Below are 15,574 nucleotides of genomic sequence, written 5' to 3'. Positions count from 1 at the left end.
AATTAAATTTATGCTTTATTTAAATTTACACTGTTAACATGATTCATGATTTTTGACTGAATAAAGAGAACTAAGGGAGAATGGCCTGGGGCTGCACTTGAGATGCTGCTGGTTTAGTGTCAGCCTCTCATGGGCTCCCAGTGGTTATTTCACATGAGATCACTGAGTCTGAGTTTTTTCTCGTGTCAGCTGCCCTCAGTGGGGATCCTGACAAAGGTTGTTGGGACCCAAGCCCCCACAATGGTGCCATGCACAGGGACCTTTATCCCTGTCTAACCTCCTATGCCCACTGAGGCAAGCCATTGATGCCGATCTCCCAAGGCCAGGAAAAAGGGGAAAAGGCTGATCATGCCAGGTAAGGGACATGGGTGTCAGGGATCATCCCTGGAAACCCTCGCCGTGATTGTTTGGTTAGGTTGCAGCCTGTGAGATTCTTTCTATTTCTTGCTTTTCTCTAGCTGCTTCATTTTAATATATTCTGCCCTTTTCAAGTATTGCTCCAGGCACGCCTCTCCCATTGTGCCACTTTTCCTTATTCATTTCCATTTCTCTGTCTCTCTGGACCTCATGTCACATAAGGCATTCTGCCCCAAGCTTCTCCTTATCAGGAGATTCCAACTGGGGGATCTGCACTGAGGTGGGGCCTTATACCATCCTGCCAATGGCTAAGAAGCCAGGGAATACTTCCCTCTCCCCTCTCCCCCGATTGTCCCGTTTAGCTGGGAAGGATGGTCTCAACTGAAGAATCCTGCCTGGGGACCACTGCCCCATGTTTCCCGAAGGGGGCTCTCTGGAAGGAAGGTGACGGCTTGTCCATTAGGGTGTCAATCAGTTGCTTTATTTTTCAGCTTCTTCCCACTTGGGGCACTCATCCCTTTTAATAAAGAAAAAGAAAAGAGGAACGGTGCCCCTCACCCATCACCATTTATAAGAACTGGGCATGTGTAAGAATTTCTGAGGCAGCTACCTTTCACATATTTCTATTTCTCCTTTCTTTCTGTATTTTATTTTATGTTTAGTGTGCTCTGGCTTAAGCAATTTTTTTTTTTTAGTATTGGCCAGATATTTGCAGTGGTATCCTTACCCTCTGCCTGTGTTTATTTAGTGGGTGAGTCAAAGGTTACAACAAGAAACAGAAGGTGGGGGTGGAGCCTGTGGCTCAAGGAGTAGGGCACCAGACCCATATACCGGGAGTGGTGGGTTCAAACCTGGCCACAGCCAAAAAAACTGCAAAATAAATAAATAAATTAAAAAAAAAAAAAGAAACTGAAGGTGCTCTTTTTTTTTCTAATTACCTTCTCATTCAATTTTGTTTTCTCTCCTTGTCTCTCCATGCAGAAGACAGTGCTGGTGTCAACTTCCCGGGGTCCTTGAGTTCATTGCAAATGGACTGAATAGGTATCCACAGGCCATTGGCATGATCTCTCTAAACTTAAAGGGAAGGAGTGCCAAAGGACTAGCCTTGGAAGCCTGTGGGAAGATGGAATTTAGAGACAGACCCATAAGATATCTTTCCGTTGCCACTTCACTTTTACTTTTCCCCCCCTCTTCTTTCTGGCCCGTTCCTTTTAAAAACAGAATAGTCTCTTTACTGAGAGCAATGTAATCATCAGCTGCAGCTTCAGGGTCTGTTACAGGCCACTGATTACAAGGCATCTTCTCTTTTAACTTTCTCCCTCCCAATTTAGATCTTGACATTAGGGAAGAACCATTTATCTTGGCAGGGCACTTCATTTCCCAGTTAATCCCTGATATTTGGCACAAACTCTAAAAGCTTATAAAAGAGCCTCAAACACCACAAGTATTAGACATCTTTCAGAGACAGAAATAACCTAGAGGCTCAGACAAGAGAAATGATTAAGCCTTAGGTAACGTTCTCTCTGTTAACACCGAGGCCACTGCCTCTGCTCTCCCTGAATTTTAGAATCTCTATTTTCCTCTCCTATCTCCATCTCTGGAGTAGAAGATAAAATACAACCCCCATGTATATTCCACAGCTTTTTTGCTTCTGTGAGATCAAGTCCTGTTGGCTTAACTCACATTTATAGTTTGTTTTTAATAGAAGATATTAATATACTAATTGTTTTTGTAAAAATTAATACCCACATGTGGAGGCCTCCCTTTTCTCCGGGAACAAGTGGATGCATCATTGGCGGATCTATACAGTTCACCTGTGATATTTTAGTCCTGCTTCAAATACTCCCCTCTTATTATAAAGGCCAAATTCAAGTTACCCTCCTCCTAAAGGTTAGTGTGGAATTCAATTACTTTCCCCGAACTCAATTTCCACTCCCATAAAAGAAGCTCTTACTGTTTTTATTGATGGATCAAGAAAAAACCAGCAAGGTTAAAGTTATTGCAGATGCACTAACTCATCAGTCAGCTGATAAAAATTTATGTGAACTATTTTTTTCCCTTCAACAATTACTATGGAAAAGAAAATACCTTGTGTTTATCACCTAGGTCTGTTCACACTCTGACACCCACGGTCCTATCACAGAAGGAAACAATCATGCTGATCCTTTAGTAATGTTTAATGCCACAGTTTCAGCTGCCGTTCAAACCCACCGATTCTTCCATCAAAGTCCACAAGCCTTAACTTGTGCATTCAAAATTACTTTATCTCAAGCCTGTGACATTGTCCGGGCTTGCCCAGAATGTCAACAGTCCTCTGCCCCATCTCCTGTTGGAGTTAACCCTTGAGGTTTACAATCTAATGGTTTGTGGCAAATGGGTATTACTTATTACCTTCCTTTTGGAAAATTTAAGTATATTCGTGTTTGCATTGACACTCATTCAGTTATGATTCGTGCCACTTGCCAAACTGGTGAATCTGCCAAACGTGTAAAAAACATACATTATCAGCAATTGCTACTTTAGGCCTTCCTCAGCAAATTAAAACTGAGAATGGTCCAGCTTATATGTCCAGTCTTTCTCCCTGTTTTGTCAACAATGGCAAAGTAAACACCTGACTGGTATTCCTCATAATCCAGCAGGTCAGGCGATCCTAGAACATTCTCAGGTCATTTTGAAACATCCATCAACTAAACAGAAGAGGGGAAGTATGGAAGACAGGTTAACGCCATAAGAACCAATTTACAAAGCACGTTTCACCTTTAATTTTTAAAACATTGTTCTCAACAAGGTATTTCAGCAGCTGAAAAGCATTTCAGCCCACCTGAAAAGGAGCCTAAACCTTTAGTGTTGTATGAAGAGCCATCAGGTGTTCCTCAGTGTCTAGGCCGGTACAGCTGTTTACATGGAAAGGCGTATGCAGCCGTCTTGGCTCCTGCAGGGCCTTTGTGGATACCTGCCAGACCACACCCAAGCCCCTGACTCTGGAAAATCTTTTCATTGCCATGCCAACAAAGATCACAATTAATTCCCAACCCAGTCAGGTGATCATTATTCTAGCCATTCTAACTTCATTGGTAAGTCCAGAAAGTACTAAGGTAAGTGACCACCTCATTTATATTGGGCTCACTTTTAGAACCCCCTCTTTTCTCTCCTGTTACGTGGAAAGTCCCCTGATAGCCACCATTGATTTCCAGGTCACCTGCTGTGTTCCGCTTAGGCCTCACTGGTATATGCCTTTCCTGTGTGTGACCATCCTTGGATAACAGGCAAGGATCTCTCTGCTGTAGGCTTAACTTGGACTTACTGTTCCTCTCCCAAATTACCAAAAATTATTTGCCAAATAATTGGACATTAGAAAATTGGGGACCTGCCAAACTATCGAATCGTAAGTCCGGCCAAACGTGGGAATTCTCTGTGCTTTATGTTCATCATGAGGCTCCTGAAGAGTGGAATCCCGGCCTAGCAGGACCGCTTTCAAGAATCCAGCGGCCTTTACAACCTGCTTATACTCCTTTAAAAAAGGAAGTATGGAGAATAGCTTTGCCTTTTCTCTCCCATGTGGTCAGACATGGTCTTTATTCCCAAGTGTAGGTCCCCTACAACCCCTACCAATGGGTACCTGAGAATAGTACCCCAACGAAGAAATGGTATACACCTCTAAACTCTACCTATTTGCACTAATTTCTCGAGCGGCCTCCATTCAATTTATAAGAAACCCTTATTTGCATGTTAGACATTTTAATTTGACTCTCTGCTCACAAAGCTTGGTTAACTCCTTATTTTATCCATCAGAATGTGACTCAGCTTAACTTGACTCATGTTCACATGCCCCAGACAAGGAGCTGAGGCCTGGATTCCAGTTAACAGAACTCGTCCTTGGATGAAAACAAATGCTCTAGAGCAGTGGTTCTCAACCTTCCTAATGCCTCCTAATGCTGTGACCGTTTAAATCAGTTCCTCCTGTTGTGGTGACCTCCAGCCATAAAATTATTTTTTTGCTACTTCATAACTGTAATTTTGCTACTGTTATGAATCGTAATGTAAATATCTGATATGCAGGATGTATTTTCATTGTTACAAAGGGGTCGTGACCCACAGGTTAAGAACCGCTGCTCTAGAGCAAGTAACCTCTTCTCTGAGTAAGTCAGAAGTGTTTCCTTGGAATTTAATTACCTCTATTATTGCAGCCACTGCTCTAGCAGCCACGGCCACGCTGCCACTGCAGCAGTGCCTTATCAAGCACCATTCACATCTCTTACCAAGTGAGTGGTTACTTACAAGATACTACTTACTACTGAGTGTCAGTGGCTAGCAACTATTGACCAAGAAATCCTAAAATGCCTCAGTGCTTTTGTGGCTGCCGTTTTATGGATGGGAGAAAGACAGGAAGCTCTCTGGACAAGATGAAAATGTGTTTGTGACACTGAGTACCAAGCTGTGTGTATCACTCCCATCCCTCTTAAGGCTTCCCCAAATTGGAACACTGTAAAACTGCATCTGCAAGGGGCCTCTGAGCAACCACTGGCTCAAGACCTTTCAGTTTTACAAAATCAACTTACTCAACAATTAAAACAATTACAGATGATGCTCAAACAGACCCTAGAACAGCTAGATGATGTAGCTAATTGGCTTAACTCCAAAACGGTTTTCTACTTTCAATTTCAGAATTCGGATTTTTGCTGCTTTATCAATTCTTTGGGTTACTTGTTTTTTTCTGTAGTGCTAAATGTCATCTGCTGACTGTTCCAATGGACTGCTCAAGCTGAAGCAATGCTAACTATTCAGATGCACAACTACTCAAGCAATGAGGGTGCCCAGTTTGAAGACCCTCTCAATATTCCCTTTTCTCTGTAACAAATAAAATGAATTTTTTTTTTGTTTTTTATTTTTAAAAGAAAGAGGGGGCGGCACCTGTGGCTCAGTGATTAGGGTGCTGGCCCTATATACCAAGAGTGGCAGGTTCGAACCCGTCCCCGGCGAAAATGTAACAAAAAAATAGCCAGGCGTTGTGGCAGGCACCTGTAGTCCCAGCTATTCAGGAGGCTGAGGCAAGAGAATCACCTAAACCCAAGAGCTGGAGGTTGCTGTGAGCTGTGACTCCACAGCACTCTACCCAGGGCAACAAAGTGAAGACTCTGTCTCTAAAAAAAAGTAAATAAAATGAAATAATAAATAAAAATAAAAGAAATGGGGAATTGTGGGAGTCAGGCATGCAGTGTAGTTTCATTTCTGCAGGGCTTGTTGACCAGAGCCCAGATTCCTCAAACCCCTCAAGGCCAGCAATAGTCTGGGGGCCTACACAAGGGCGGGCTCAGGGCTAGGATTCTGGGGATCCTGTTGACCACAGTCCAGGATCCTTTTCCAGGAGCCACAGATGGCCCTATTGTTACCTGGTGGCTGAGAACATGTCCAGCAATCAAAGATTACTCTAGCCTGAGTCCTGCCCAGGCATGGAGAGAAATCACTAAAGTGAGTTAGGCAAGTTTATCCCCAATTTGTAAAGTTTGAGTTGTAATGACATGGTTTGCCTCCATGATTTTTCTTTCCTTTGTTTCCCTTCTTCTGATTGTTAATGATTACTTGAGGTGCCTTGCTTGAATAACTCGAATTAAGTTTATGCGTTATGCTGTCAACATGCTTTATGGCTTCCGATTGAGTAAAGAGAACTAAGGGAGAATGGCCTGGGGCTGCACTGGAGATGCTGCTGGTTTAGTGTCAGCCTCTCACGGCCTCCAGTGGTTATTTCACCTGAGATAACTGAGTGTGAAATTTTTTTTTTTTCGTATCACCTCCCCTCAGTGCAGATCCCAGCAAAGGTTGTGGGAACCCAGGCCCTCACACTTGTCATTGGATTTGGGACCCACCTAGATAATCCAGGATGAACTCATCCCAAAGTTCCTTAAATTAATTACATCTGCAAAGTCTCTTTTCCCAAATAAGGTCACATTCACAGGATCCAGGGATTTGGACACGGACCTATCTTTCCTGGGGACCAACTCAATTTTACCAACTAGATGTTCTAAGTAAAGAAAAGATTGACAATTGCTGAGATAGGGCGAGGGATACTTCAGTTGTTGCTGTATTATTTTCTATACTTTTGTATTTTCTAGATATTTTCCACTTAAATGTAAAAATTATCTTATTTACTGAGCTCCTATGAACACCAGGTACAAAGGCCAAGGGGCTTCAAGGATAAATTAAGGAAGGCAGAGAAGAAAAAGTATATAAATAGGTTGTTATATTTGGGTGGACAATATATTTGTGTCATATATTTGTCATAATGAAATATATTACCAAAGTTAATCTGAATTTCAATTAAATAATTAAAAAAAATTTTTTGAGACAGGGTCTCACTTTGTTGCCCTTAATAGAATGCTATGGTATAATAGCTCACAGCAACCTCAAACTCTTTGAGCTCAAGTGATCCTCTGGCCTCAGTCTCCCAAGTACCTTTGACTACAAGTACCCGCCACAACACCAAGCTAATTTTTAGAGACTGGTCTCACTGTTGCTTAGGTTGGTCTCAAACTCCTGAGTTCAGGCAATCCACCTGCCGTGGCCTCCCAGAGTGCTAGAATCACAGGTGTGAGCCACCATGCCTGGCCTTAAAAATTTTAGTATAATATTGTTGCATACAATGTTTGCAACACATTTAAACTAAAAAGTTACTAATTTCCTGAACGTCTCCTTTAACTGGGTGTCCTGTATTTCACCTCCCAACCCAGTAAGAAAACTCCTCCAGAGTGCCATCTGCTGGTCCTTTACAGACATCGCCTCCTGGTGACAGATGCCCACAGTAAAGGTTTTCATCTGCCTTGGTTCTTATATCCAAGTCATGAAAACTCTGCAGTAAAGTACCTTTAAAAAACCAGTCTCGGGGCTCAGCTCCTATAGCTCAACCGGCTAAGGCGCCAGCCATGTACACCTAAGGTGGCAGGTTCGAATCCCCAGCCCGGACCCGCCAAACAACAATGACGGCTGCAACCAAAAAATAGCGGGCGTTGTGGCGGGCGCCTGTGGTCCCAGCTACTTGGGAGGCGGAGGCAAGAGACTCACTTGAGCCCAGGAGTTGGAGGTTGCTGTGAGCTGTAATGCCACGGCACTCTACCCAGGGGGACAGCTTGAGGCTCTGTCTCAAAAAAAAAAAACAAAAAAAACAAAAAAAAACCAGTCTCAGTTCCTTTAATAAATGGTCCTGGGAACACTGGACATCCACATGCAGAAGAATGAAACCAGACCCTTATATCAAGTCAAAGTGATTAAAGACTTAAGTCTAAGGGCTGGATCTATGAAACCAGTAAAAGAAACATAGGAGAAAGGCTTCTGGACATCGGTCTGGGCAAGGGTATTGAGTATATTCCCCAAAGCATAGGCAACCAGAGCAAAACTGGACAAATGGGATTATGTCAAGAAATCTTCTGGTTTGCAAAAGAACCAATCAACAAAGTGAAGACACAACCCATAGAATGGGGGAAAATATTTGCAAATTACCCATCGGACAAAGGATTAGTAACTAGAATATATAAAGAGTTCCAATAACTCACTAAGAAAAATGAATCTGATTTTAAAATGGGCAAAGGATTTGAATGAACATTTCACAAAAGAAGACATACCAATGGCCAAAATGCATTTGAAAAAATACTCGGCATCGTTGGTCATCAGAGAAATGTCAACCAAAACTACAATGAGATATCATCTCACCCCAGTTAAAATGGCTTTTATCATAAAGGCAATAGTGACTGCTGGGGAGGATATAGAGGAAGGGGATCCTGATGCGGTGTTGGTGGGAATGTCGATTAGTGTAACCACTAGGAGAGCAGTATGGAGTCTCCTAAAAAACTAAAATAGAACTACCATGTGACCCAGGAACCTCACTACTGGGTGGGGGGATTCATTTTTTTCTTTTTTTTGAGACAGATTCTCACTTTGTCACCTTCAGTAGAGTGCTGTGGCATCACAGCTCACAGCAATCTCCAACTCTTGGGCTCAAGGGAGTCTCTTGTCACAGCCTTCCCTGTAGCTGGGACTATAGGTGACCACCACAATCCCCAGCTTTTTTTTTTAGAGACGGGTTCTGGCTCTGCCTCAGGCTGGACTCTAACCTGTGAGCTGAGGCAATCCACCTGCCTCAGCTTCCCAGAGTGCTAGGATTACAGGTGTAGGTCACTGGGCCCAACTAGAGGGCAATTCAGTATTTCAAAAAGATATGTGCATTCCCATGTTTATTGCAGCGCTATTTACATTAGCCAAGATTTGGAATCAACCTACGTTAGATAGATTGAACAGTATGTGATACCACAATCAAGTGTCTATAATCAACAATAAGTAAGGCATACTTTAAAATAACCAAAAGAGTGGAATTAGCTTGTTCCTAATAGAAAGAAATGTTAAATGCTTAAGGTGAGGGCGACCCCAACCACCCTGAGTTGATTAATTCACATGTACACCTGTATCAAAACATCACATATACCCTACAAGGTTATACAACCATTGTATAGCAATAATCATTAAAAATAAAAAATATATAAAAAACAGTTTCCACTGCCTTGCAGAGAAACAAAGTCTATCTGACTTTTTTTTGGTTGCTTAAACTTTAATTATTAACCTTGAAAAGGAATACATTAACCAGTTACTTTGTGATAAGAAGATGACTTAGCATTTTTCTTTTCATCTAGTAGGGAGGCCTTGGGCCTGAACATGTGGGATTAGCTTTGCCCTGACCTGGCACTGCCCCTTTAATTGGAAGGGGGTTTATGGAAATGACAAACAGCTGATAATCACAACAGGAACTTGTATTAAGTTAACTGAGTCAGGAGAGTGACAAGAAAATAAGTACGGAGCTTTATAAATATATCTTTGGCTCTAAGCCAAAAATATATCTATTACATGAGAAAAATACTATGCTCTTGGTGTTGAATTTGTTTCTCACAGAGGCATGTGTTAGCAATTGAACAAAGACCTAATACTCTATATTTAGATAAGCAGACACAGGTTTCTCACTTGTCAGAGAAAAAGGTTAAAACTGTGTGGGGGGGATTAATGTGCATACACATATTTCTCACTGGGGAAGGCCTTGGAGCACTGACACCCCAGAAGCAGTGCACACACAGGGTGCTCAGATCCTAATTTTCAAATACCTTCTCCAATAGAAGGAAGCCAGGATCTTTGGAGAAATGCCTGACTTCAGAGCTGGGCAGAGAAAATACAGACAAGCCTGGAACATCTTTGGCACAGAGAATCTCTGGAAATGCTCACCAAGGAGGGGGCTTGTCATGAAGGACACAGAGACCAACCTGAAGGAGCTTCCCCAAGCAAAGCTGGAGCAGTGTGAGCAACAAACTACACACGTGCGCAGTCCAGACTGTGATCTTCAGAATAAAATGTCCATAAGCCCAGAATGATGTAAGTCAATCACTGAAGGAACAGAGGAAGACAGAAAGAGGGGCGGAAAAGAGAAAGGAAGAAGGGGTAGCTCTGCTTTAGAAGAGTTTCAATGATGAAATGTAGATGGAGTGGGAGGAATAGAAGGACAAAGATAGAACCCTTAGACAAAGATTACGACAATGGCGTTGACTCCAGATGAGATCCTCAGTGAATACTGAAGTTCCAGGGTGGAAATTGACTTTGGAACAGTATTTGCACAGTCACAAAGTATCTCCCATAAGATATTTATTAATTGTGAGGGGGTAAATAGTAATGTTGCAGTTAAAAAATCTGGAAGACACTACTACTTTACTCAAGAGATTAAGGTGATTACCGCCGTTAATAAGATACACTTTGTCTTGGACATGACATTCTATCTACAAATGATATCTTGAGAAGGGAATAGCCTAACTCCTATGATGTTTTTCAAAAAATGTGTAAACTCTATCCAGAAAACAGCAGATAGACTCAAACTGAGGTACATTCCACAAAATAACTGACCAGGAATCTGTAGAAGGCTGAGGAAGTGTCACAGACTAGGGTAACTAAGGGGACACCAAATACAGTGTTGGGGCTGGGCGTGGCGGCTCAGGCCTGGAACCCCAGAACTTTGGAGAAGGGAGGATCACTTGAGCCCAGGAGTTGGAGGCTGCAGGGAGCTATGACCTTGTTGTTGCACTCCAGCCTGGGTGACAGAGGACACTATCTAAAAAAAAAAAAGGAAAAATGCAGTTGGGGGTTGTGATTGGGATCACGAAGTAGAAAAGGGGCATTGCTTAAAAAATTATAGTGAAATCCAAATAAGGGCTGAGTTAGTATTATGTCAGTAATAAATGCTTGTTCTGATCCTTGTGCCATGGTTATGTAAGGTTTTAATATCAGAGAACACTGGGTGAAGGGCATTAGGGAACTCTGTACCAGTTTTGCAATTTTTCTGTAATATAAATAATTACATAAAAGGGTTTCAAAGATACACATTAAATTATTTGTTGAAGCAAATCAAAGTATGGGCTTTAATCAAATTTTGTTGACAATCAGTGAAGCAAGGTGAGGGCCATCCAGCTCATTGCATTGTTCTCTGCACATTTGGGGATGGCAGATGATTCACACTGGAAAAGAGAAAGGACATGGACGCATTAAGCCCCTTCCATATGCTGGGTGCTGCCCTCAGTTGTGGGGACTGGGCAGCCCTGCCCTCAGGAGCTCATGGTCAACAGGGGAAAAGCAGATACTGAACACAGAGTGGGGGGAGAGTGACGTGACAGGGAAGGACAGGATGTCTGGGAGGAGGGGGAAGAGCGTGTTCCAAACAGAAGAAACAGTGTGTCAGAAGGAAGAGAGTGTTCCAGTCAGCAGAAATAGTGTGTCAGGGGCCTTGGGCTAGAGAGAAAGGCCAACATGTCCCCTGCAGAGAAGGAGCCACAAATAACCCCAGAGAAGGCAGCTGAACGCCCCACTCCCCGACTGGGCAACTCAGTTAGGTTTTTGGAGCCTACAGAATTTTGTAAAAGGCATTCATAATTGAGTCCTTTTTACAAAGATGCCATCTCCCCATTCTGTCTATCAAGTCCCCTTTCCTACCACCACCCTCTTATGGCACTGTCCTCCTCCCCCCACAGGGTTCCTCCTCTGCCCTAAACCTGCAGCCTATTTACTGAGACCCTCCTTAAGGGGTGTTCAAACAAGCTGGTCCCCAGGGACCTTCTGAGGCAGCCCAATAGCTCTGACATCCAAATCTCTTGTCAGTGCATTTAGGGGTATCTTGCAATGAAAGATCGCTGACTTCATGCTTCCTAGTCTAGCAGGGAACTCTGGAGCCTCAGGGCTGTGGGAGTGGCTTTTTCCTATGGGGCGGCCCCTGCAGTGGGCAGAAGTGTCACAGTATTTTAAAGCAGCTGCCACACAGGACACACCTCTCAGGAGGTGGCCAGCAGGAGCTGAGCAGAGACCCAGCCAGGACTTAATCATGTGAGTACTGACCTTAGGAATCTTCCTAAATGCTCCCCTGCTTGCTTCCCTAGGAAAGAATAGGGACATGTGTCACTCTGTGTGGGTACTTTGTGTATCTATCATGTCTTCTTTGTGTGTCCAGGAGACAATTCAAGCATTGATTAGTTGTTCCTGAAAGACACTTCTTTAAACAAAAACCACATTCAGGAACATAGAAAACCAAGTCAGGGTCTTGGATGGTATGAGACAACAGAGAGTGACATCCGTGTGGGTGATCTGTAAATGCCACCATGCCAGTGTCAGAGGTGTACTGGAGCGTACTCTCAATTTGTTACACTGTTATTAGGAGGTAGTGATGTGATTCAGACATGAGGCAACACACAGTTACACTGGATGTACATTTCACAGGGTCACCCATTTCAGGGTCTCACTTGAGCAATGAAAAGAAACCGTACCTGGTGGTTGCATGCCTCTCCTGTCTGTGATCCCCACCTCCGGATGGGAAACCTGTCATCAATGCCTGCCAGTTAGGGTCTAAATCTGTGTGTTCATAATCAATTTCACAGGTATCAGGCTATGGTTCCCATGAGTCAATTCAGGATTGACCACCAAGTACTGAGCTATGTTCCCTCCTCCTCTTCATCTTCCCTTCATCCTCTTCTCTCTTTATCTTCCTCTTACTTGTTCAATGTTCCTGGGACCAAAGGCTGAGCAGGGTTCAAAGTCTAAAATTGCAAATGAATCTCTGAATGGAGAGGATGCAAGTGGATGTGGATTTGCATCTTAGAGAAAGTAGAGACTTTATGAATGATGACGCCTTCCCCTTGAGTTCCAAGGGTGACAGCATTTGCAAATTCTTTCTATTGGCCAAATTAAATGTTTTCCTGGGCTGCCTTGGCAAAGTACTCGCGTGTGTGTGTGTGTGTGTGTGTGTGTGTAGTCACTATGTTTTTCCAATTGGACAAGTTTCATTGCCTTGCTAAATACTGTTTAAACAGCAGAGAGGTGATTTCACAATCAGATTTGGTTATTTACTTACCATGATATTAGCTGTTATTTGATTTCTCTGTACTAAGGTATTCTAAAAGGATGAGTCTTATAAAAGAAAAGCTAAAAAAGAGAAGAAGAAATAAAGGAAGAAGGAAGGAAAGAAGGGAGGGAGGGAGGGAGAGGAAATAAAAGAAAAAAAGAAAAAAGAAAAGAAAAGGAAAGAAAGACAGGAAGAAAGGAAGAGAGACGGCTCTTGATGTAGCTGTGTCATAACCTAAGAAAGGATGACAGAAGCTTGAGTGATGAAGTTCTGCTCTGTCAGTTGTCCACAAGTTTATTGTTCTGACTGGATTTAAACCCCTTTCAAGGCAGGGACCAAATCAAACTGGCATCTTCCCTAATGTCCCTCAGTGTCGGTGACACCACTGCTCAATGTGGAGACGGCTCCACCGGTGTTCGGAAGTCTGAAGGAGAGTTTTCAAAAAGAGAAATACATTTACATATACACCAGAAAAAACATATCAAAGGAAGAAAAAGAAATCAGGGTTCTCCTGGAACATTAAATTATGTTGATACAGTATAACAATTCAGGTTTCACATACCTTTTCACCCATTTAGAAGTGTAACTATTGTGTGTAGAGAATATACAGATTTGTGCTAAAAACTTAACAACCATAAAATCTTGCAAAATATTTTAAAATATTTTCTGACCGGACATCCGGTGACTAAAACTGAGATTGCAACTGTCCCCCCTAGGTCCAGACAGGGAAGTCCTTGCTTATAACGAATACTGTGCTTTAGTCACACCACTGCCAACATGTGGGGAAAATATATAATATTGCAGGAGGACATTCCAGAGGACTCAGGCAGGAATGGAGCCGGGCCTCAGCCCCACGCCCACTCAGCACATCTGTGGTGGGGAGGGGCGTCAGAATATGCCCAGAAATGTCCCCAGAAACTAGTCTGGGGACAGTTGAATAAAATTCACCAGCTTAGTGGAGGCTGCATGTCAGCTGAGTTAGAAAGGGCTTAAAAATTTACCCTGAGCCAAGACTATCTAGCCTGAAGGCCGTAACTGTAACTGGTCCTCTCCCAACTCCTAAGGCAACTTTCTTTGTTACCTACTTAGTTCCCCACCTGAGAATTGTTCTATGATTTAATGCCTCCCTCTTGATGACCTTTTTCATTATCAAAAGAGCACCCACTGCGCCCACAGCACAATGGTTAGGGCATAGGCTACAGGCACGGGGCTGGTGGGTTCAAACCAGGCCCAGGCTTGCTAACCAACAATGACAACAACAACAAAAAGTAGCCAGGTATTGGGGCAGATGCCTGTAATCCCAGGTACTTGGGAGGCTGAGGCAAGAGAATTGCTTAAGCCCAAGAGTTTGAGGTTGCTGTGAGCTATGATGCCACGGCACTCTACCGAGGGTGACATAGTGAGGCTGTCTCAAAAAAAAAAAAAAAAAAAAGGAAGCGCACCCACATGATAGATTAGCTCTTTACTTGTTCATTCTGGAAACACATGCCCTAAAACCTCTTGAGAATTCAGTTTGGGGTGGCTCCTGTCTACCTCCTTAGAGGCTGATATGGTGTCTGTTTCTCACCGGCCTCAGCAGAATTTTTCACAGAAACTCTCCATGTCAGTTTCTCCCTTGGCTTCTGACCCCAGGGTGGTCAGGAAAGAACCCTCTTGAGAAATTCAATTTCCACCATCGGACCATTTTTCTCACCACAATACTATCCCTTGCCTGACACCGCTGCTGACCTGGCCTGGCCATTGTGTGGTGTGATACATTTGGCTCCCATCTACAGGCTACTCTCCAAGCACCGTGCAATAGAGCTGTGGTTCTCAGCCAGGGGGATTTTGGTCCCTGCCAATGTGTGGAGAGGGTTCTGGTGTCATGATGGGTGGGGGCAGGGCACCACCCTACCAGTGTGTGGAGTCCAGGGATGCTGCTTAGTAACATCCTCCAAGGCACAGGATGGACCCTCCCAGCAAGACTCACCCACCCACAGTGTGCACTGTGCAGGAGAGAATAAGAACTCTCAAACATTTTCAGCTGGTCCTGGTCACATTTATTTCTTACATTTTGCAACAACCCAGAGCACACAGTCATATGTTCCCACTCACTCTCACACAACATAAAATGATGTTCCACATGCAAAAAAACTTACCCTTGGTACACGACACACACTGATGTGTTCTATTACATGCAACTTTACAGTGCTGCTTAGAACCCACTGTGTTCACTATACAGCCCTCTACCAGGGGAAGACCCAAAGGTGGTGAAACCCTGGGAAAAGGAAGCTCCAAGACTTTGGTGTCAAATAAAAACTGCTAGATTTATAACATAGCATAACCTCTAAAGATATGACCTCAACTGTAATGTTAGAGTAACAACAGGACCTACATGAAATATTCTTTATGACAAATAAATGTGGATTAAGTGAGAAATGGCATATTATGTGGTGGACATTAAACCAATGTTGGTTCTTTTTCTTATAATACAAACTTAATACAACAACTATCCTTTTTTTGAAATTGTAAAATAAAATTCAGGCAGAAGTGGGAAAATATACAAACCCAATAGAAAAAATAAAATGTACCTCTCCCTCCATAGAGAAAAGGTAGGTTTTGGCCATAGTCAAGATAAGATGGAGCCCCTGTTCTGCTTGTGAATAGGCAAGGAGCTGAAGAGCGACTCTGCTCCCTCCAGTCTCCCTCTCAATGATGTCCTCTGGATTTGAGGCCCCTTTGTGGCGCTTACACCTTCACCTATGTCAGGTCCAGGCTGCCCTATTTAGGTTCTAGAATGAAGGACAAATGGGGCTCGGCGCCTATAGCTCAACA

General features: G+C 43.2%; 1 protein-coding gene across 7 annotated transcripts in view; it reads left to right on the top strand.

The window, feature by feature from the left end:
* Positions 1 to 11,646: 11,646 nt before the first annotated feature.
* Positions 11,647 to 15,574, top strand: part of LOC100949338 (glutathione S-transferase A3) — a 62,055-nt gene continuing 58,127 nt past the window's right edge. For 2 of the 7 annotated variants that reach the window (XM_023513126.1, XM_023513123.1), the window contains exon 1: positions 11,647 to 11,748. The gene's annotated coding sequence lies outside the window, so the exon portion shown is untranslated. The remainder of the gene's footprint in view (positions 11,749 to 15,574) is intronic. The other 5 variants (XM_012805077.2, XM_023513122.1, XM_023513125.1 and 2 more) reach the window with 5 other exon arrangements.

The sequence above is a fragment of the Otolemur garnettii genome, unplaced genomic scaffold (assembly GCF_000181295.1).
Source record: "Otolemur garnettii isolate 467f Iridium unplaced genomic scaffold, OtoGar3 scaffold00035, whole genome shotgun sequence".
NCBI classification, from domain to species: domain Eukaryota; kingdom Metazoa; phylum Chordata; class Mammalia; order Primates; family Galagidae; genus Otolemur; species Otolemur garnettii.
Note: the sequence above shows the minus strand (reverse complement) of the source record. Positions and strands in the feature narration are given on the sequence as shown.